Source organism: Nyctereutes procyonoides, unplaced genomic scaffold, assembly GCF_905146905.1.
Source record: "Nyctereutes procyonoides isolate TBG_1078 unplaced genomic scaffold, NYPRO_anot_genome, whole genome shotgun sequence".
Classification (NCBI taxonomy): Eukaryota; Metazoa; Chordata; class Mammalia; order Carnivora; family Canidae; genus Nyctereutes; species Nyctereutes procyonoides.
In genome coordinates this window covers 17,280,011-17,304,252 of record NW_026575048.1, presented here as the reverse complement: position 1 = coordinate 17,304,252, position 24,242 = coordinate 17,280,011, and positions in this window count along the sequence as shown.

Below are 24,242 nucleotides of genomic sequence, written 5' to 3'. Positions count from 1 at the left end.
CAACTGAGGACCAGCTGCACTGAATCCATTGTGGACACCTTGAACCCCTTCACTAAGTAGAAGCCATTATAGTTACTTTTACTATTGTTGTTTTCATGTTTAAAACCCGTAGAAAAGACCAAGGGGAATAGGCCTGTGTTACAACGAACATTCTGTTTTTGCTTTATTTCTTTTTCTTCCTACTCTGAGTTTGGGTATCTGAGGTAATGATTCTTTGGATAGCGGGTTTCCAGCTTACCACATCTGACATGCTATATTTTTTCTTGCATATTTATTTATCATCTGTTTTCCTCTACTAGCATGCAGGGACTTTTGTCCTAGTCCTTGACTGCACAATGCCCAGCACATAGTAGTTACTTAGCAAATATTTGTTGAGTTCGTATTTTGATGTTGGAAAATATACCTGGAGTTTTATATTTTCTAGTTTCAGACATCACCTGAAACAGGTTCAAAAGTCCTTAGTCTAGGGTGAGTCAAATGCCCACTTAGTAGATATGGAACAGGAGCACATGGTTATACAGCTCTTGTGGAGATAGGATGGACGGAGATGGGACAGTTCCAGAACAAGAAGGCAATAGGAGCAGAAAAATATCATATGCTGGACAAAAATTATACAGTTCCTTCTCTAAGGAATTTACCTAGGGCAATTTCATCCTTTTCTCTCTAGTTTTGAATTTAGGAAGGCCAAGGCCATCTTGACCCAGAAAAGCCCCTTATGCATTTACCTGAAGGAAGATTACTTTCATCTTATCCTACAATCAGGCAGCAAGTATTTACTGAGTAATGAGTGCCTGCCAACAGCATGCAGTAAGTACCCTGTGATGTAGAGAGATAGACATGCAAAGTAGAGAAATAGATTTGGGAGTCATTTGCATCCTGGTGAGAGAGGAAGCACTGCAAGCAGATGAGCTCTCAGAGGAGACAGGTGGAGAGGGAAAGGAATAGAATCCATGGTCCCAGGAGGCACCTCCACAGACGGGAGGGAGGTTGGCGCTGATGTGCTAGTTGGAGCCGAGGGAGGACAAACTTCAAGGGCCCTGGTTCTCCATGGACGTGGGCCAGAGGAGGTGGCTATGGAAGGAGGAGCCCCTTCCACAAATACCACATGTGACAAAGATGGAAAAGCCTATAAATACGAGTACCCTGTAGACACAGGGTCTGTCTTAGTTGGTTTCTCAGTCTCTAGCACAGGCTGTTTCTTATACAACTGCAGGTGACACACTTGTTAATAAAAAGCTCAGTTCTTAATATACATATTGCAGCCTTTAGTGGTCATGAAGAAAAACCACCCATCTTTCTATCCCGCAAACTGAAAGGACAGATGGTCCAGTGCCGGTACTCTTCCTTGTCTCGTGTTGGTTACTGTTAGTTGTTTTAACAAGCCTCCATCAGCTCTCTTCCATGCTTTTGAGGGATCCATAAATGCGATAATCTCAGAAATACATGGTGTCCTTAGGGATATTCAAGCACACCGAATTCTAGCAGCATGCAAGCTAAATTGATAGACTTTTTTAAAATGATTGACAATTACCAATAGCTGGAGGTTTTAAAACTTATTTCATGTGCTCTGTGAATACACTGCTTTAACTTCCATTTCTTAGAGGGCTCATGATTCATCCACTGCAGAAGGAACAGTTTCAAAATTGTTCAATTGGAATTTGGTGAGCGAAATAACCCAGACCAGATCAGATACTTATTTGATAACTGAATCACAGTTGCTGACTTGGGTCACCTTCTGTGAGCCCTCCTCCCATGCCAAAGACAAACATCTTCATCCACTTAGCAGGTATCATGCCCCACATAATGGTAAGGGCACATCTTTTGCACTTAAGAAAGTTTACAGCTAATAAGGGAAGATAAGATGAATACACAGATAACTATAATACAAGGCAACAGGTGTTTATCACCAAATGTCTGCATATTTCCCAACAGGATAAAATGTTTCTAAGGAAATGAATAAATGAAAGCATTAATTGGGAGAGTATATGTGAGTTCAGGACAGGGAGAAGGGATCTCATGGAGTGATAGCATATAACTTCCTGTTGGGTATGGAATTTGACAGGAAGGAGAAGGTTTGGGCATGCAGAGATGAAGAGGGGAAAGAATAGCATATATTTGGGGGAAGAGCTTGGGTAGAAGCATTGAGACAGCAATCAGAGAAACTAGGGAGGCCGTGCGGGCAGGTTTGCAGCAGATGGCAGGCAAGCTTGCTCAGAGGATATAAAGGATCTTGGAGAGTCATGATATTTATCATGGCTAAACACAGTGTGCGAGGGGGCCTGATTCTCATTTATAAAATAGATAATGAGCTCTCTCTGGACACACTAAGTCTTACAGAGGTCAGGCTATCATACTACAGTAGTATCCCCTTTTCCACAGGGAATACATTGCCAGACCCCCAGGAGATGCCTGAAACAGCAGATAGTATTGAACCCTCTACATATTATGTCTTTTCTTATACAAACATACCTGTGATGAAGTTTAATTTATAAATTAGGCACAGTAAGGAGTTAACAACAATAACTAATGATAAAATAGAACAATTTTTAAAAAAATTTTGTATATGTATATTTTTTATTGGAGTTCGATTTGCCAACATAGAGTCTAACAGCCACTGCTCATCCTGTCAAGTGCCCCCCTCAGCGCCCGTCACCCAGTCACCCCATCCCCCCACCCACCTCCTCTTCCACTACCCCTTGTTCGTTTCCCAGAGTTAGGAGTCTCTCATGTTTTGTCACCCTCTCTGATTTTTCCCACTCATTTTCTCCCCTTTCCCCTATAATCTCTTTCACTATTTTTTTATATTCCCCATATAAGTGAAGCCATATAATGATCATCCTAACAATATACAGTACTAGAAGTTGTGTGAATGTGGTATCTATCTCTCTGGTTCTGTTAAAACATTGTCCTGTACTACACTGACCCTTCTTGTGATGATGTGAGATGACAAAATACCTACATGATGAGATGAAGTGGGGTGAATGATGAAGGCAATGTGATATAGCCTTAGGAACTATTGACCCTGTGATGATATGTCAGGGGGAGGATCATCTGCTTCCAGGTTGTGGTTGATGGTGGGTAACTGAAAAACACAGAAAGTAAAACCACAGATAAAGGGGGGGGGGACTACTGTATACATAATCAATATATTATGTAGGGCCTTCGACAAATTTTGTGCCCTTTACATCCATAAAGTTAGTAAGATAATCTAAACAACATTTAAAAATAATAAAGAGGGCAATGATGTATGTAATTATGTATATAGTATTTTGGAAATGCTCTAACAATTATAAAATGTCTACTTTAAACAAAATGGTACATGGTGGCCTATGCACAGTCTCACTGAAGCCTTTAGGTTTTAAGAGAATAACTGCTCTTTAAAAGACATTTCATGATTTCAAATACATCAGATATATGTAAGAGAAATCACTCTTGTTCTCATTTTGTTGTGAACAAATAGGATAAATATTGACAACTCCTTTCAAGCATATGGTGTCTGAACATACTGCAGTGAAGGCTAACTTTGGAGGCCTGACTTTGCCCACCATGTTGTCATATTGTGATACCCTAGAACCTCTTTTCTTGCTGTGTGATAATTTGATTGAGGCTCAGATATTAGTCCTTGTTGGGAGAGAGGTGCAGAAATACGGTTGGCTGATGGAGATGTTACATTTGAATATGCCAACATGTGAAACAGACAATTTTATTGGCTCATTTCATGATAGATCACCTCCTACGTGTTGCAGCTTGGGCCATGGGCTGGCTTTTGTAATATTTAACTACTTTATATTCTATTTTAAATAAATGGGGGTATAATAAGTAAATAAGTCTCTAAATATGATATACTAATGAGGTGTCAAATTAGATTAAATGAAAGCAGCTATCACTCCATATCTGAAACAAAGTCATGAATTTATTGCTTGCTAAGCAGGGGAGAGCTTCACGGTTGAGCTCATACTGAGCAGAGACCTGACCTTGTATAAGGATTCAGGAATTATGGAATTCAGGGATGGGTAGAATTTTAAAACTAAAAAGTATTTAGATATTGGGTAATCTTTAGCTGTGGAAACATAGTTACTTGAAAATTATTGTTATACATTGGCTGATTTTCAGAAGCAATGTTACTGACGTGAAGTTGTCCTTGATCAATTAGGATGGATTTAAAATTGGTTCTGGTGATTACTTGCTGCTCTGGCTGAAGAAAAGAAAAAAAAAATCAGTCTTTTCCCATGAGGATAGGAACTTTTTATCACTAGAAACCATTGTTATCATCCTTCATGCCTAAAATTTCAAGCTGTAGTCTGACCTTTTTTTTTTTCCATGTTGAGAAATATAGTGAGAAAGGGATAAAATTCTTTTTACAAGATAAAGTATGAAAAAATACTAAATATTAAAATGGGCTGTCAGAAGTGTTGACAGGTGAAGATAACAAGTGATATATGAATCGTTAACTTTTGAATTAAAATTTTATATCTCTGGTTATATTATAGTCCTGGAATGGTCTAAGTTTGACTATGTATTTGCATTGCTTTCTGTATTATCTAGAGCATATTCATTTACTTCAGATCCGTGTCTTCCGTTGAAGAAAAATGAACATGATAAATTGAATTAGTTTGACATATTAGTTTGGAAAAAATAAAGGCATAAAAAAGGTGTCAGGTTTAAATTATTATTCTTTTTTCTTTCCTCTTTGTAAAAGCTCTCTTTACTGTGGGAACCTTACATTTCAGGACTCTAAAAATGAGGATGGTACAAAGGCCATTGGCTGAAAGAAGAGTGTGGAGCAGAAGAAATCGTTTGAGAGTAAGGAAAGAGGTTCTGCCAAAAAAGATTTTACTTTGTAAATTCAAGAGTCAGTCTGGGACTAAAAGTTCAGATTTTCTGTGTGTACCAAAATAAGCATATTCTCTTATGAGAAGATGGACCTCATCTCATGGTGTCTTATTTAAAGTACTACTAGAGAAATTTATCATATCATACCCTGAGACCATCCTTAGGACTATTAAAATATTCTTTTGTGTTTAAGCATCTAAGACTGAAAGGCCTATGTGACCCTCTGTGGAGCACCCCAGATTGGTTAGAAAGAAAACAAAGCATGCCTGTCCACCCATGTAAATGGATTCTGGTGAGAAGCATAAGAAGGGAATGGTTGGCAAGGGAAAAGGTCATAAGGAAGTCACCTGGGTCAGGAGGGTGTTAACACAATCATGAAGGAAGTTGGAAATGGGCCAGTAGAAGGGTATTTTACAGAAAAAGGGGTATCAACCCAAACAGAGCCAGACAGTGAATGGGAAGGATCAAGAGCTGGGGTGCTGAGAGCCATGCAGCAGGCACCATGTCTGAAGCATCTTATCCCTTCTGTTAATCCTAAGCAATGCAGCCAGGAAGAGGTGGACCGGGTGACAATGCAGCTGGGAGAGAGCAGACCCTCTCTTTACTGGAGACACACCTTTGAGCCCTTCAAAGCACTTATAATCACTCTACTAAAAGTTTTCCCACTTAATTACATCTGGTCCTCTATTGTCCTCTAATTGTTTCAGGTGTGTCTAAGTCAGGTTTCCCAGAAGGCAAACCTGTACTCTGCTCTCTTAGTTCTTCACAGTAGAGCTAACACATGGCTGAGAGCATAATTAAGCAAGCTCTCATTTCAGACTTGATTGGCTGACTGATTAAAATGGAAGTAAATAGCTCAGGTGATTATTTTGTCCATTGGTAAGAAGACTGGAAGACATTCATTTCCTAACTGTTGCCAGATGGGTCTGAGAAAAGTTATGGCTGCCTTCCCAACTTGGGCCTTAGTTTGGCAATCTGTAAAATGTGGTGGATGAACTTTGGCAATGGTAGCTTTTCTCCAGAAGCCTGGGAGTTCCATGGACTGGGATTCCAACCTGCTTTCTGCAAAGTGTTGGTAGCACCCTGTGAAGTGATGCACATAGTTTTGTGCTTGGAATTTTAATGCCTGGGAAGAACCAGTATGAGTCATGCTTCTTTTCTTGCATTTAAATTCTTTTAAAAAATGGTGAAATGGTGAAAGCATCTTGAGAAATGTTTTACTATTTTACTTTTGGTTCCCAAATTATGCATTGCCTGGATTTGTGTACCCCTCGATAACGAGGGAACATCACAGGCTAGAGGACAACAATAATTCCTGAACAGGGTGAGAAAGTCGTTTATCTTTCTGTTTCCACTCTGCCAGCAAGCATCTGAAAATCACTAACATTCCCATTTGAATAAATATTTTGGTAAGATATGTTCATTTGAATTTTTTACCCTCAATAACTTAGATTGTGATGGGAAGAAAGGAAAGAGATGAAATAGTTTTTATTAAGAATTTCAAAACTGCATTTCCGAAAGTGCTGTTAATACTAGAATATCTTTTTCTACTTGATAGTTTTCTTTTGCCTGAGCAGGTTTGACGCGAACAGTTAGAGGTATACTGCTCAATAGGGATGTGTGTATAGGGAATGACAACAGAAAAAGATTGGAGATACTCCTTATCCTCCTCGCACATTTATCACCTGCTCTCTGCAGGTGTTGCCAATTAAGTTATAGCTTTTGCTATCCCAAAGCCTTTTTTTCTCTTTTGGATTTCGAAAGGTAGATACTGGAATATCTAAATTCAGTTGAATTCTGTGCCCCCTTGATACTAAATGCCCAACTTCTCCAATTAAGGCATTTAAGAGGCTGCTAATGATAACACATCTTGATGGCCCATATGGAAGATCAGGAGGAAAGACTAAGTTGGAGTAGAAAGTCTCCTCCAGATTGTGAACAGTGTTTAACCTAATAGAAAAAGCGACATGTTGGAGGAAATCAACAAATAGTCATGAGGGCCTCCTGGAGTTTGTCTCGTTTGCTGTGGGAAATAGAGAGCTGAACATGACAGGATACCTGGGCTGGGGAAGCTCACAAATTTGAGGAGACTGATTATATATAACACAAGGTAAAACAACAATAACAATGAAAAATACCAAAAACCAGCCAACCAACCAACCAAACCTAAAACCAGAACAACAACCCCCCCCCCCCCCCGCCAAAAAAAGAATCCCATAAAAAACATGGCCCAAAAGTAAGTCAAGCTCAGCTGGAATTCAGTTTCAAAGGAGGTAGATATATCACACAGCAATCTAGGGTTTGCTGCACTTGGCTCGAGAATGTAATAATGCAATAAAAATGTCCATACATTCAATTATTGTTACCGAATTGACATAATTTCTTCTCTTTTGCTCTCAGGGGTCTGTTGTCCAGCTCATATTTTCCAGGTTCCTACTTCTTACTCACATAACTTCTTTTAGAAGCATGTGCCTTACCATTCTAATATTTTCTGCTGTCTGTGTATAAGCTGCTTGAACTCTAGATTTTATCTCTCCAAAATAAAACATATTCTATCACCTCCCATGCCAGATAGTCTTTCTCTTCTTATGCTTCCCAAGATTACATCACATTTTTGTCATACAGCATCACACTGTAGTCTTGCATTAGCTTATATACCGCTAAGGCCTATGCTTCATTTTCTACATGAGTGTTTATTAAGCCATATCTTAGGGGAATTGGAAAATTGAAATTTGGAAAGCTCTGCAGGATTAACTTTGATTTTTGTTAAAATTCAGGAAGGCTTTTTTTTTTTTTTTGGACCTAGCATTTTAACCAACTACGTTTTTCTTATATCTTAACAATATCATCCTATGTATTAATGACTCTTCTCAGCCTTTAGGAAACCATTTCTGAAATTCTTAAGAGTATCCATGCAGTTTTCAAAAATCTCATTCTCTGCTGCTTGGGAAGATTGAGAAATTAGATTTACTCACTCTCTTTGCTCTAGGAAAAAGTTACATACTGCAAAAAGGCCATTTATTCTTTTTACCATGAACATGAACCAAATTTCCAAATGGTCTCTCATCTCTTCTATTTTTCCTTCTGGAGACTATGGCTTCTTTGATTTTAGTTTGGTTCCTAAAGAGTTTGCCTTATCATGGGTAAAGTGTTATCTGGTGCAGAAATAGCTTAAGTATTCAAAGTTGTAGTTTAACACATTTCTGAAAAGGAGTAATAAAATTACTGTCTCTCCCACTGTGCCTTCCAAAATGACTTAGGCTGCCTTATGCTAATATTAATGTGCTGCTTCGGGCTGGAGCAACATGCTGGAAAATTGTGGTCTGTGAAGCATTGCCCTTGATGCCATCCCATGCCAGGTCAGCAGGAGCTTCACAGTGTTTGGCTGGGTATAGCTCTCAAAGTTGAGAACTCTCCCTTCAGCCTCACTTCCAGGATAGCTCCCTATGTACAGCGATCATCTTCCACTTCATTTAAGACTCTTCTACAAAGGACAGCTCATGGTTTCAAAGGAAATATATTGTCATTGCTCTTCTTTTAACTAGTACTTGCTTACTGGTTTGTTTGAATAAAATGACATTATTATTATATTTTAAGCACAATGAAATTTGAGAGGAGGACTGGCATATCAACCATAAAAGATACATTATTAGATGGCTATAAAATGTTCTGTAATATTAAAACATCAGATACAACTTGCACTCTGATGACACCATAAACACCCCCTCACATAAAACACTAAAATTACTACCAAAATGAAAAAGCATTTACTTAATGAGCCTTAGCTTAATAATAATGTAGTCACTGAAAACGCACGTGCTAAATGCTCTACCTGCATTATCTCATAAAATCCTCATAATCTCACGAGGTTGGTGCCACGATCAAGGTTAGTTGTTCAGGCTCTGAGGATCGGGTACCTGGTTCAAATTCTGCTCCACTTCTTATCTGCTGTATTAAATTGGTGAAATTTCTGACCATCTTCTAGTCCTAGTTTTTCCATCTGTTAAATGTAGTTAATGATAATATGTATCTTATAGGGTTGTTTTAAGAATCAACATAAAAAAAAACAGCTGTAAAGTGTTTATCAAAGTGTCTGGAAAATGGCTTTAAATACAGCTAATGGTTACTGAGTACTTACTGTGTGCTAGCCACTGTCCTAAGAGCTTTATGGACAGCATTAATCTAATCCTCACAAAGACTATGATCGTCTTATTTTCCTATTAGGAAAATTAAGGTTAGTGAGATACAGTAACTACTCCAAGGGCAACAACTCACTAGGAAGTATGAATTAATAGCCAAACTTGAATCTAGATATATATGCACCTGGCTTATATTAAAGAATCAATAAACATTTATATTCATGGTTGTTGCTACTGTTAGCAGCTCAAATATAAGAGTAGAAACCTTTCTTTAACATGAGACAGAAGATGATTCAACAATTGTTCACAGAACTAAATTTATGGACATAATCTAGTGAGCATGACTATTAGTATAATTAAACCACTTACTGAGCACTTAAAAGCTGCATAATACCTTTGGCTTGTTTCTTCTAGAAAAAGCCCATAGAGTCTCTGTCACTGTGGTCTCTATTTTATGAGGCAAAAAACCGATAGCAAACCTCAGGAGGGAAGTCAGACATGGAGTTTGTATTCTAAATCTCTCTTATCTGCATGATGTTTCCCTTGAAAATCATACACTCAATAAAGAGAAGACTATCCTGTCGACTGTGCTGATGGAAATATTTGATATATATGTTCAGCACAGTAGCCATTAGACACATGTGGCTATTAAATATATGAAATGAGGCTCCTACAAATGAAGAACTAAAGTTTTAATTTAATTTAAATTAGTAACAGGTATTATAACCCCAGTTCTTTTCCCAAGGGGCAACTTTAAATCAGTCTATCTTCTTCTCAGATCACTACCCCTTATGTTTTCCCCTATATCATTTTTTCTAGATCTGGAACTCAGGTTTAAAATCATATGATGCTGGATGCAGATGATTGAGAAGAAGCTTTCATCTAATAATAACACAAAAATATATTCTTTCCTCACTCTCTACCAGATACAACATCCAAAGCTATATTCTATTTATTTAGTTCCTGCCTAGGTGGTTATCTTACAAATGATAGAGGCAAACCATACCATAGAATTGAGAATGAGCAACCTTAAAACAACACTGAGTGGTACAAGGTTTGCTACCTTTTTCTGAATCTTTACTTTTGGTGCGTGCTCCACATTATGGCATTTTGGTTTCATGCCCTTGATGTCACATAGCCATCAGCATCCACTATTGACAAGCTGTCAACAACATTTTGGAATTATCTACCAGTTGTATGTAATTTCTTGAAGACTGTGTTTCCAGAAACAAGGAACAAAGCATATGCCTTGGAACTTTGCATATATAAAATATTTTTCTGCTTCTTAATTTGCAAAATCCCCATCCCAAATATGAATTAAGGGAGTATTAAAGGACAAAGCTGGAAGAGTTGAAGAAAAGAAATAAAATAACATATGCATCCTGAGATCAGTTATATTTTGGAATATGCTTTCTTTAGAAGTGATAGAAATGAATTCAATCAGATGAGGCTGTGAGGACTCTTTCAATTTGGCAGAGACTCAGCGTCCTATTACAGAACAGAATTTAGTGTTGACAGACAGTTTGGGGAGAAGAAGGAATGCATATCTTCTGTTCTTGACTTCTGGTCCACTGGAGTACTAGATTTTTGCTCTCATCATTTACCTGCTGTCGTGAAAATTTCTTAGTCATCATTCCAACAGGACAACGTATTATAAAATTATTGCTTGTTTTAGAACAACATTATACTGTAACAAAAAGCAGCTTATCACCTCAAACATATTTTTCTGACCCTGAATTCCATTTCACAGAGTTCACCAAATGGAAATAGATAATTCTAGCTGCAGAATCATAAAGATTTGCATTTGAAACATAGTATACCGCTTCATAGATGTCTACTTTTCTTTTGTTCCATGGTTGGTGACTTTTAGAAACCTTGAACTTCCCGGTTATGTCTTAAAATATATTCTTGATTTGGGAGAAAAATAGGCAGAAGGTGCATTATCAATAATAAGCCACAGGGTCAGAGGCCATCTCTGAGGCAACAATGGAAGATAAAAAATAATAGTAATGGTCTTCTTTTGTCCCTCTGACCCAGCTAACAGAGTGGCATAGAAAAAAAAAAAAAACCCTCACCTGAGAGTCAAAAGACCAGGGCTCAACCCTGCAAGTAATAACCTAGGTTACTTCTTTTTTTTAAAAACCCTCTAAAAGTTTCATTTCTTTGTTTATAAAGAAGAAATGGTAAGTTTTCCTGCCTATCTCAATGCTATTTGTACATCAAATAAAATAATATTTGCAAAAACACTTTGGGAATTATGCTGATTTGAAAATACTCTGATTCGCTCACAGATAGCACTCCAAATAGAAATTTTCAGCAGTCTGATATTTAGAAGGATGATATAGGGGCATGTAAGGAAAGGTTTTTTTGTGGACCAATGGGGACAATGCTGGAGAAGAGGTTTCAGAGGGACAAAGGCATGCACAGGCTTTGTATTACACTTAATTATGGAATACGATAAAATTTTTCTGGGTCTGAGAAAGGGTCAGTTATCAGATATAGAATGAATTCCAGTAACAACTTCATTCCATAGATAATAAAGTCATGTGAATTCAGTTTGGAGATTGTTAAGCTTACGTAAACCAGGATGGTTTATATGCATTATATCTATAAGCATAAAATCTAAGCATAAAGTAAAATCCATATGTTAAATTAAAATCCATATGCTAGGTTGAAAGAATAGTTTTTCCAAAGGAAAGAAGAAGGTCTATAATGAAGTGCCCTGATTTTTCATGACATGTCTTGTGCTTGGACTTATCTGCCCAAATCTAGAAAAACATGATGTCGAGTTCCCGTGCACCAAGGTACAAGCCATTGTTGAGTTTTCCTGGAAAAATATGTCTATGTGTGCAGCAATAATAATAATGTAAGAAAAAAAAGATTGTAAAATGAAAGGACAGAGTTTCCTGTTTGTTATTTTTCAAAATAATGACTGTGGGTTCTCTCCCCACAGAAAAGATGCTATTTATTTTTTAATGATGAGCTGTTTCCCAGAGAAACAAAGTGGCATTCTGTCGACACCATATGGCGGCGGAAAAACAGATTCCACCGTGTTCCATTTGTTAGACTGTCTTCTGCATTTCTGTATCCATAATTTATGTGGGGGCCTCTGTGATTGCCAAAATATTCAAATGGATTTCTCTTAGCAGGGCAGCCTGCATGGGGGGAGAAAGGTTTTCAAAACAGCAGGACCTGAACAGTCTCCTGCTGCTCAGAGAAGAGAACACTTCCAACTTCTGTCCTTCTGGCGGCTTTCATTGTAATACTAATTTACATCCTCGGTTTAGGGACCATGTTTGCATTCAGAAAAAGCAGCTTATGTTCTTTTATGCTAATACAGTCATACTTGAATTATAACCCACACCCTTAAAGTCATATTACTCCTTCTGTTTCGGTGTAAGCATAGGACCTGGCCTTTAAGAAATTAATGGTAGCTGATACATAGCAGTGGCTGAATGATACCATTTTGAACACATTGATTCTGCAGCTGGTTTCCAAAAAGACATCTGAAGTGGTTATGGATAACATTAAAAATAGTCATGAAAGACTTCCTTTGCTGTCTAAGCATATGATTACCATCTACATATTCAGAGGCTGTTTTTCAGTGGAAGTTCGAGTGGTATTCTCTGGTGTGTAAATAGAAACATGTCCCATACATGATACAGAATATAAAGAGAAGATTCGATGAGTCAGACTAATTGATATTTTGGCAAAATGGAATGTCTGAAAACAGTTTCATGTTCATGTGCATACAAGATAACAAGACTCTAAATTGTAAGTATTCTATTGCAAGTATATTTGCATATATATATTTTTTACTTCAGAGAATCTCAGATATTCTTTCCGTAGACTTGGCCATTGCATGTACCATGGTAGTGCATCAGAGAAACATCACGTAATTTCATATGGAGAAAGAAAACACATGGGAGAAATACTGTTCAGTTACAGATGGAAGGTATAGCAATAATGCAATAACAGTACTAGAAGTTTCTTTTCCTCAACCGGCACAAGTATGACTAAAAGTATAGGCTGCCAAAAATAGGTGGGTCATATTTGGTGTTGGTAAATACAAATGGAAGGTTAAGGCTTTGGGTTATAAGGGGCAGAATTACAGGCCCAGAGACCTTGACTGATTTCCATTTCTTCAAAATCAATTTGAACAGACTCCTGGAAATCTATACTATTTTTCAGAATAGAGGGGAGGGGACACAGCTGAGTTCCTGTTGCTGATACTTATTCTTCTCAGGAAGCAGAATTCCCATGGGCCCAATCTATTGGCCTTATTGGCATAAATACCTTAGCAACTCGCTCTCCCACTAGAGGGTCTCCTTATGGAGACTCAGAAGACCATCAACTACAAAGAACCCTCTTGCTGGAGTTCATGAAGACAGAATGGTCATTGGACTATCCAAATGAGGTAACTGGGGACACCTGTCTTTTATTCTTTATGTAAAATATGAAATCTCTTGCTTGGAGATGGGTCAAAATATCAGAGGCAGAGTTGCGAATAGTCTCAGGTGATTTCTCACATGACTAATGGCGTACGGTCACTCTGACTTGGCTGTAACCCTGGTTGTGTTAGATAACACTCAGTCATTTCTCCAAATCCCAAAATACATTTTTGGTACTATGTTGATATCTGCTTATTAGGACATTTTTAAGAATCTCAATTCTCCCAGGAAAGCTTTTTGGAAGAGAAGGATTTCACTCATGTCCCACCCTTTTGTTAGAAATCAAATCTCATACTTTCTCCCTTTTCAATTAAAAAGTTATACATTCAATTAGACTACATCTGTGAACTTGCTTTATCAGTAATTAAGATGAACATTATGATATGGGTAATAAAAAGTAATAGGCTCCTTCAATCTCTTGGGTTTTTTGAAATACATTTTCTCAATGGAAATCAAATTATTTTATTGCATAGAAGTGATTCCTCTCTTCAATAAGGTGAAATGATGCATGAGCTGTTGCTTGTACAACTACTAAGTCAGAATCATTAAGAATGAAGTTTAGTAAATAAAGTTATTGGGTGGCTGCTTTTTCACAAAAGGTTTGGAATTGTATTAAATTAACAGGAAATAGATCTAGAGTTTTCTCTAACCTATCCTCAGTAGAGAACAGAAATGAAATGGCCTTATTCAAGGACATCCATTTGAAATCCATAAATATTTTATAAGGATGGAATAAATTGCTTATTTTAAAACAGGTGCTATTGTAAAAATTATTTTGATTTTTCTTTTGCCTCAGGGCCCTTGAACAAAATAACAATATATCATGTACATAGTGCTTAGACATTAGGTTATGTCTGTGTTTTCCATAATTGGCTCAGGTGGAGGGAAGCTCACACTAAGGGTTCCTCTGCTGTCTCCCCAGCGTCTCTCCATAAGGAAAATCATGACTTAAATAGGACCTGCATCTCATTGCTCATTCTGCAAATTGTCAACTAAAATGGTACCATTTCCTTCAAGATAATGACAATAGATTGAAATGTGTTCTGCCAACTTATTCGATAGATAATTTCTATCTTGCATGAACACATTCAGATGTTCCCTATATTTTGTGGGTGGTTTTACATTTAAACAAAAGCAGAAACATTTTATTAAGACAAAGTATTTTTCTTTTTTATTTTTGATTTTGACCTTATTTTTCTTTTGGATTGTAGGTTCTCTCTAAGTAAGGCATATATTATGGAAGTTTGTGATGGAAAAATCTGTTCCTTCAAAGAAATAATGTAAGGAAAGATGGAGCCATTTCCCTACCATCTATTTACTTCTGGTTGTATTTCTGAGAGGGGGAAGAAACTGAGTTGAGCCATCCAAATTCTACTTCTCTCTCCTATAAGACTAATGATCTTGGCAGCAAGCTTTTGCAGGCTGAAGTCAGGATCTGATGTGTGATTGGGTCTGGAATCAGTGAGTGGACAAAGACATAATTCATTGCATGAAGATTATTAAAATGTTGTGATAAAGATTAGATCATTTTCTGGCCATGATCAGGTGGTCAATATGGAATTGTGAAACACTGTAAAATGGACTAATTTTTCTGAATATACAAATCTTGAAAATGAATTTATGCATATCTCAAGGGGAAGTTGCCCGTTCAGAAGCCAAATGACTAGAAACCAAGAGAATTGCCAATAACATGATGATGGCCATCAAAAGAAAACGGTCTCCCTGCTTGCATTGTTTTTAAGAGAATTCTCCCCTGATTGATACAAGGAATTCCTTAACCCTAGAGGAACCAATGATAGGCCAGGCCGATCCAGTAAGATTCTTCCTTTTGAAAATTTGAACTAGGAGACAGAATTTATGCAAGTTTGTGTTTGAGTCAAGGTAAGATAATTGTGATACCCAAAGAAAGGTTCCAAGACTGCCCCTGCTGAAGCCACGAGACTTTATGTAGCTGTGCAAATGGCCACATGCTGTAGATTGTGTGGCCCTGATTCCGAATTTTTCTCTCTCCAAGTCCTTTGCCATACAACTTTGCAATTCCTTTTAGGAAAAATGCAGAGTATATTTCCCTTTCCTTTGATGTTGTTTGGCTATTTGACTTGCTTTGACCAAAAGAATGGGGTAGAACTGATGGTATTCCAGTTCTGAGGTGAGGCTTTAAGTGGCCTCATGTCTTCCCACTCACCCTGGTGTACCTTTTCTTTAGCAAGAAGAAGAGAATGTCCCAGCTTATTTTCTCATTAAAGGTGTAAGAAAGACACCTGGAGCAGAGCTACCAAGATCAACAGATACACTAGCATGAGAAATAGTCACTCCAGTCATTGTGACTTAAAGCAGAGCTGACTTGTAGAACCCAACTTGGAGCATTCAAACATCACCAACCCATAGGCTCCTAAGCAACTTAATAATACTGTTTAAATCATTGAGTTTTATAGTCATTTGTTGTGTAGCAATAGCTAATCACTAGATAACAAGTCATTAGTTCTGATCACCATTTTCTTGGATGCCGTGAGATCTGGTTCCTTCTACTACAGCATTTTTATGGAGCTACTTTGAGTGGATTTCTATTCCCTGAAAACATATTTTCTGTTTTGGGCAATCACAAAAGGACATTTAGCCAAGTCTGTAGCAAAGAGGTATCTACTGCTTGGATCTGATGGCCTAACACTGAGAGATGCCACAGAGAATGAGCAGCTTCTCCCTCAATTTCCAAATTCTCTTATGCCAATTGTCTTTAAGTAAGAAAAGTTGGAAAAAAGGAACAAAAAGCTGGGATCAAAACCATGTCTCTTAGTGAAGGATTTGCAGTAATGGAAGTCATACAGGTAATGGATATGTCCAAAAGCCAATCTGGAACATGTCCTTCCCAGTATCAAGGGAATTTGGAAGCCAAATGCATAATTAGAAATTTCTTTGTGAACATGGAAATAGAATAATAGAAAGTCTACCACAGGATTTAAATATTTAAAGATATCAAACCTGATTCACCAGCTCCATAATACCTGCAGTGGGGCCCAGCGTGCCTGAATCACTGGAGAGAACCCTGCATATCAGATGGCATTGCCAATGCCTATGCATATAACTGAAGTTACCTTCCTGCCTTAATGTTCTTCAGCCATGTTAATATCTTGAAGCTAGCGTTCTACCCTGAAACCATCTTTCTCTTAAGCATGACCTGTGTATGTCTCTTCTGATTGAATACATGTTGATCAAATTTGATCAAATTTCACACTCAAAGAGAGTTTATAATTTTTCTTTTTAAAGCATATCTGGAAAGGATACTTCTATTGGCCCCAGAAAGTCTAGAGTGAAGCTATGATCAATTTTTATATAAATAACATTTATTGTTGAACTGCTCTGAAGATAACAATTTTACCTAATATTTCTTGCAAAATGTGGGGATCATTTTATCTCATAAGCAACCTAATATCTTGCTTTTTTTTTTCTTTTTCCTTCATGGTATTCTGAGTGTGGTAATAGAGTTGAAAGTGTTATTATGTAGAGGAATTCTGACCTCCTCCTTCGGGGCTGAGAGATCACACAGAGAGCAGGATGCACGGGGCCAGCGATCTGTTCTTGGTGGAGCTAATTGATAAGGAACATATTTTATGAATGAAGTTACAAGATAAAAACTGAGACTAATGAAATACCCCAATGACTCCAAAGTAATTAAGGAAGGCATTCCATACACTACCTCTAATTAGACACTGAGGCTGAGAATTCACAATTGACTTGATATTCTCCAGTGGTGCTGACCCCTTGTTTAATATGACAGCAACTGAGAATATTCATAACCAAGGAAAGTAAAACCTTCCTTCTAAGGTGACAACGGGCCATTTAAGTGAGGCTCGGGTGAGTACTAGGCAATGACAGACATAGAAATTTAACACAGTCTCTATGTTTTTCAAAAGATTACTTGATCCAAACAAGTTTAAGAGATATTTTTAAAAAATAATTTTTATAAAACAACTCTTTTCAGATTTTAGAGAAATGATTAAAAATAAGGTCACACAATGTGACCTATTAAAAGTGTGTTTACCTGTTTCCTCTCACCAGGCTTTTCTTCAGTTCTTCAATCCAGTCTTAGAGTTTCCTATAATCATTCTTCCTATAAAATATAATATTCTGAATTTGTGTCAGATCTTACCATCGAATAGTGCTTGTTCCTCACTTCTCATTTCTCTTTCAAAAGATTGTCTTTAAATTACCCTCACTGATGGGTATTAAGGAGGGCACGTGATGTGATGAGCACTGGGTGTTATATGCAACTAATAAATTATTGAACACTACATCTGAAACTAATGATATACTGTATGTTGGCTAATTGAATTTAAATAAAAAATAAAAAAATAAAAAAATAAAAATAAATTACCTCTAGAGATCTTCCTGTTTCTCAAAGACGTGGTGAAACTATTGGAAGCCAAAGAATAGATTTTAAGTCAATAGGTATTTATTAATTTGAGTATGTGATGTGTTACAACATATGAGAAAGCAGAAGAAAATTTAACCAGGTACCCACAATTTAGAATATTACAGTCTATTCTCAGAAATGAAACACACATACAAGACAGAGAAACTAACAGCATATGACGGAATATAATTATATGTGGAACTGTGCGCCAGACTTTGCTTTGCAGGTGTTTAAATGAGAGGAGAGGAACAAGGGCTAAAATACCTGGTCAGGTTTCTGAGTGGGAGGAGGAACTCAGAGGGCATGCGGAAGGTACTGATTTGGACAAGTAGAATGGGAAGTAGTGGGCAGCAAGTTGGGCGAATGTGCCAGAGAGAGCTTTCTCATGGGGTGTTCATGACAAAGGGAGAAAGGGATTATTGTTGCTTGTGGGTTTGTCGCCATCACTGGATCTCATGAAAACCAAGACAAAATCATATATAATTACTTTACTTGCAATAAATCAGGACTGTTTGCCAGCTTATGAATAATTAGAGAGGGCAGGATGGAATACTTTCAAATCATTTTTAATCCTTCTTTAAATATTATCTATTTGTTCATGAGTGACACAGAGAGGTGGAGACATAGGCAGAGGGAGAAGCAGGCTCCCTGTGGGGAGCCCTAAGAGGGACTCAATCCCAGGATCCGGGGATCACACCCTGAGCTGAAGGCAGACGCTCAACTGCTGAGCCACCCAGGAGTCCCAAATCCTTCTTTATTTAAAAAATCTTCCCTAGAGGTTCCTGGGTGGCTCAGTTGGTTAAGTATCTGTCTTTGGCTCAGGTCATGATCCCGGGTCCCACATCGGGCTCCCTGCTCAGTGGGGAGTCTGCTTCTCCCTCTCCCTCTTCCCTCGACTCCTGCTTGTGCACTCTCTCTTTCTTTTTCATGTTCTCTCTGTCTCAAATAAATACATAAAATCTTTAAAAAAATAAAAATAAATTTAAAATCTCCCCTAAAGAGTAATAGAATCTTAGAGCAGACATAAATTGTGAGTGTTACCTACTTAAAGATTCCTCTCAATGCAGAAACTTCTGAACCACTGATGAGATGCTTGGGATCGATGAGCCCCTAATATGCTATGTAAGATTTTGTTCAATATACATATTTTTGCATAGAGAAGTTTTATAGTTTTGTTGTATTTCTAAGGGCATTTGAAGCTCGTGCACTTGTGATGAGCACCTGGTATTGTATGGAAGTGTTGAATCATTAGATTGTACATCTGAAACTAATATTACACTGTATGTTAACTGGAATGTAAATACAAAGTTAAAAAAAAAAAAACCCTCGAGTCTTAGAAACCAGTGGTCTATAGCATCTTGGCCAGGTGGTCAACAAGAGATAATGACAAAGCTCACCACCATCAATTTAGCCAACTGTAATTTCAGCAGCTCTGCCTCTCCCTAAGGTGCCCTGGGCCAGTCTCCCAGTCAGAGGTGGCATTTTGGCCCTAGTTATTGGGTACATATCTGAATCCAGGAGGGATGATTTAATTAGTATCCAGTCAAGATGAGACCCCAGTACACAATGCTCAGGTGTCTCTATCCACAGAATCAATAACTAATGCATAGTCCTCTGTCTGAAGGATATGAAGATTGAGTTATTTGCTTTTAACTCCCTCATAAAATGAAATTAAAATAAAGAATCAGACCTAGGAGAGCGACTTAACTCACAGAGCCTGGGATATATGCACAGCCTTGGAATGGTGATCAGCAGACAGCCCCGTTTCCACTCATCCTCTTTGCTTCACTGAGTAGATTTGGGAGGCATTTTTACTTTAGGTTCATAAGTTTCCTCCCTAATGAGGAGAAGCTGTTTAAAATGACGTGCTGATTTAGAGTTTTCTCTGACTTTCTTTTTTAACATGATATATTAGAATCCCCTTTCTACTCACATCTTTCAGAAGTGGTGCCAATAATGTGGGGGACAATAAATTATTCAAAGTGGGGGAGCCATATAACAAACAGGAAGCCAGCAGTTTATTAAAGATAGCTGCACACAAATGCGCATTTGCCAGCAATGTCGACAACAAATCAGAAATGATATATGACCTTTCTCACACGCCTGCAACATTTAATATCTTTGAAACACATTAAAGATGTCAAATGTTTAGACCACAATCTGAGAAGCAGTGGAAATATAGTATCAGTGTTTGCAAACAGGCTTAGAGCTGGGTCACAATTCCCTATGCCTGTCTTTTCCTAAAGGGTAAACATCTTTCACATATTTGTTTGCTAGTGTACTTTGCTTTGCAAAATAGTTCTGATCCTGAGGTGGTGTTTGTTAATCCAATCCCACTTTACCATAAACTAGAATTATCATTTCAGAGGCAGTTATACTTCATTTATGTTCAATTTCCGACTCGGGTAGGCTCCCATAATTCACATTTGTTTATCCTCCTCCCCCTGCCCTGTGTTTAATATTGAATGATTTATAAGGCATCTACTTTAAAGCATTGAAGAAACTTTCCTTTTAAGCTGATAATAGTGAATACCTTTTGGAAGCAAAATATTATTTTATTAATACTTTTGCTTTATAAGTTGGATTTTGGTTTGTGTCACTTTCAAAATTAATTTTATTATAAAATATAAATGTAGAATAACTAAATAGTATAAGGAACCCCATGTGCCCATCACCCAACCTCAACAATTATCAACTCATGATCAGTTATGGTTTAACTGTACCCTCATATTATTTATTTTAATTTGAAACAAATATTAAACACAGAATGGTATCATTTAACCTGTAAATATGGGATGAATGGGTGGCTCAGTGGTCGAGCATCTGCCTTTGGCTCAGGGTGTGATCCTGGGAGCTAGGATAGAGTCCCGCATCGGGCTCCCTGAATGGAGCCTGCTTCTCCCTCTGCCTGTGTCTCTGCCTCTCTCTCTCTCTCTGTGTGTGTCTCTCATGAATAAATAAATAAAATCTTAAAAAAAAAACTTGTAAGTATTTTCGTGATATATCTCTGAAATAAAAAAAGATCAGTTCTTCCTCTATCTCTTTTATTTTTCCGTGCATTTTATTTGTGCAGAAACCTGAAATGTTTGTCCTGTAGAATTTCCAAAAGTCCGTGTTCTGCTGTTTGAATCCATGTTTTAAAATGTATTTCTGTCCCATATTTCTTGTTAATTGACAGGTATTTAAGCTTGATTAGATTGATCCTTTTTTTTTTTTTTGGACAACACTTCTTCATAGGTAATGCTACATGCTTCCATCAAAACCACATGTCTGCTTATCTCCCTGTGATGTTAGCAGCCATTGCTCTATCTGTAATTATAGATAGTATGGAAATCTTACAACTGTATACTTCCATTTCTCCCTTCCTGACCTTTTGTGTTCTTGTTTTCAAATATTTTACTTCTACTCTAAAATATATTACTTTTGCTTTAAATAGTTTTTTATTTTATTTTATTTTTTAAAGATTTCATTTGTGTATTAGAGAGAGTGTGCACGTGTGAGCCCACAAGCAGGAGGAGGGGCAGAGGGAGAATCAGGCTTTCTACTGAGCAGAGAGCCCTACCTGGGGCTCATCCCAGGACCCTGGGTCCATGACCTCAGCTGAAGGCTAACGCTTTACTGACTGAGCTACCCAGGTGCCCCTAAATAGTCAGTTGATCTCACTGAAATTCCTCTAACATTCCTTGTAGCACGAGTCTTCTGGTGGTGAATTTTTTTTTAGGTTTTATAGGTCTGAAGATTTTTATTTAATCTTTTATTTTTTTTAAAGAAATTTTCTGGGTATAGAATTCTTCGTTTACAATATATTATTTTAGACATTATTAAAGATTTTGTTCTGATTTTGCTCACTTGAAATGGTTTCTGAAGATACCTCTGATCTCACTTTTACCTTTGGTACTTTGTACTTATTAAGACATTTTTAACCTGGCTGCTCTTAAGATTTAATTCTTTATTTCTGGCTTGAAGCAGTTTGATGATGATGTGACTTGATATCATCATGAGTCTTATGCTTATGGTTCCTTGAGCTTAGATTTTTTGGATTTATAGTTTCATCAAATTTGGAAAACTGGCTGCTGAAGTTCCTCGATTACTTATTGCAGCTATGTTAATGTTTTCCAGACTTTTCTCTTTGTGTTTTACTTTTGGTAGTTTTTATTGCCATGTTTCCACTTTCACTAATCTATTGCTTTGCAATTTCTAATTTTCTTTTAATACTTTTTAGTATATTTTTATATTTAATTCACTTTACTGTGAAGAACTTTCTTTGGCATTTTTTGTGCGTGAGTCTGATGGTAAAGAATTCTGTGTCGGAGAATGTCTATTTTCTTTTCATTAAAAAAAGCTTTTTATTTAGAAATAATTTCATACTTTTAGGGAATTTATAAGAATATTAACAGAATAATTATCACTTTTTGTTACCATTTTGCCAAATTACTTTATCATTTGTGCTCTTTCTTTTCCTTTTATTCTTAAATTTTTCAGTGTGTGTTTCCTAAGATGAAAGATATTCCCTTGTATAACCAAAGAACAGTTACCTATTTTGGGAAATTGAACACTGATACAACCCTTTAATGTACTGTCCAAGTTCCAACTACTTTTAAAGCATTTTCTGCCAAAAGAGGATCTAGTCAGGGTGCCAGGATTAGATTTGATGTTCATGTCTCTTGAGTATTCTTTAGTATGAAATGTTTCTTGGCCATTTTTGTGTCTCAGTGTGTATGTTTTTAAGACATTAATGATTTTGGGGACTATCGTATTCTCCACTTTGGGTTTGGATGCTATCTTATCATGATTATGTTTAGTTTATGCATTCCAAGCCACGGTATTACATAGGAGATGTGTCATTTTTAGAATATCATGTCTGAGGCATATGGTGGCCATTTGTCCTCTCTCTGGTGGTGTTAATTTTGATCTACCAGCTCAGGTGTAGTTTGATTCTTCCAGTGCATAACTTCTATTTTTTCTCTTATAACTAATAGGAAAACTATAGCCCTGAAAATATCCTGATGATCCTAATATCTCATATTAGGTTTAGAATCACTTGATGATTCTTGCCTGAATTGACCTTTACTTTGACAACTGCACATTAATTATTTTCCAACTTGAGTACATTTTATATATTTACCTATCAACCCTCTACATTGTATTAAAAATGAGTTCCCTCTATCCTTTTCCTCCCTCCATCCCTCCCTTCTGTCCTTCTTTTATTCTTTTCTTCCTGCCTTCCTAATTCATTACTACAAGAAATTTTTGGGTTCCTATTTCTTTCTTCCAATATTTTATAATTTAATACTGACTTATTTGGCCCTCACATTGTTCCAAATTTGGTTAGGAGAACCCTTTTCAGTCTATCTCCTTTATCTGTGTTATTTTGCCTTCACTTTATACATTTTTTCACTGAACGTAGAATTCTGTTTTGAAAGTTTTTATTGTTTTAGTGCCTTATAAATGTTGTTATACTCTTTGACCTCTACTGTATCTGATGAGAAGTTTTCCATTCATAATGCTATTCTCCTGTAAGAAGAAGTGCAACTTTTCTCTAGCTGCTTTCATAATATTTTATCTTTTGTTTTTAGCTTTTTGACTATGATATTCTTAGGTATAGTTTTCTTTGTGATTATCCTTCTTTGGGTTTGTTATAATTATTAGATTTGGAAGTTGAGGTTTTCTACACCATTTGGGAAATTTTCAGTTACTACTATTATTTTTCTCCCCAATCTCTTTGTCTCCTAAGATTCTAATAAAATGTGTCTCAGATAACTTGATACTGTCTTACAGGTTGCTAAGGATGTGTTAATATTTTCTTACTTGATTCTTTAAATTAGCTAATTTCTATTAATATCTTTTTAAGTTTCTTGATTCTTAATTCTTTAGTCACCAATCACTCTTAATGCCATCTAGTGAAATTATTTATTTCAGTTATTATTCTTTGCATTCTAAAATTTCCATTTGGGTTTTCTTTTATAGTCCCCACATATTAGTGTATTTATTATCATGACCATATTTTCATTTAGGCCTCTGAACATATTTATAAAAATGGCTTGAAAGTCCTTTTCTGCTGATTTCAACATGTGGAATCTTTGAGGATAAATTGCTACTGTTGGCTTTTTCTACCAATTTGGGTCATATTTTCTTGTTTCCTGATATGTCTAATAATTTTTTATATCATAATGGATATTATGTGTGATCTATTGTGGAGACTTTGGATTCTATCATCATCCTCTGAAGACTGTCTAATTTTGTTCTAGCTGGCAGTTGACTAGACTCAAATTCCAAACTCTGTTCCATGTGATGGGTAGCATCCAGAATCTCTGCTTAGTTCATTCAGTATCCTACCTCTTGCTTTCCTTGGGTCCATGGCATTTCCCAAAATATGCACAGTTAGGGTTCAACAAAGGATTTGGGTAG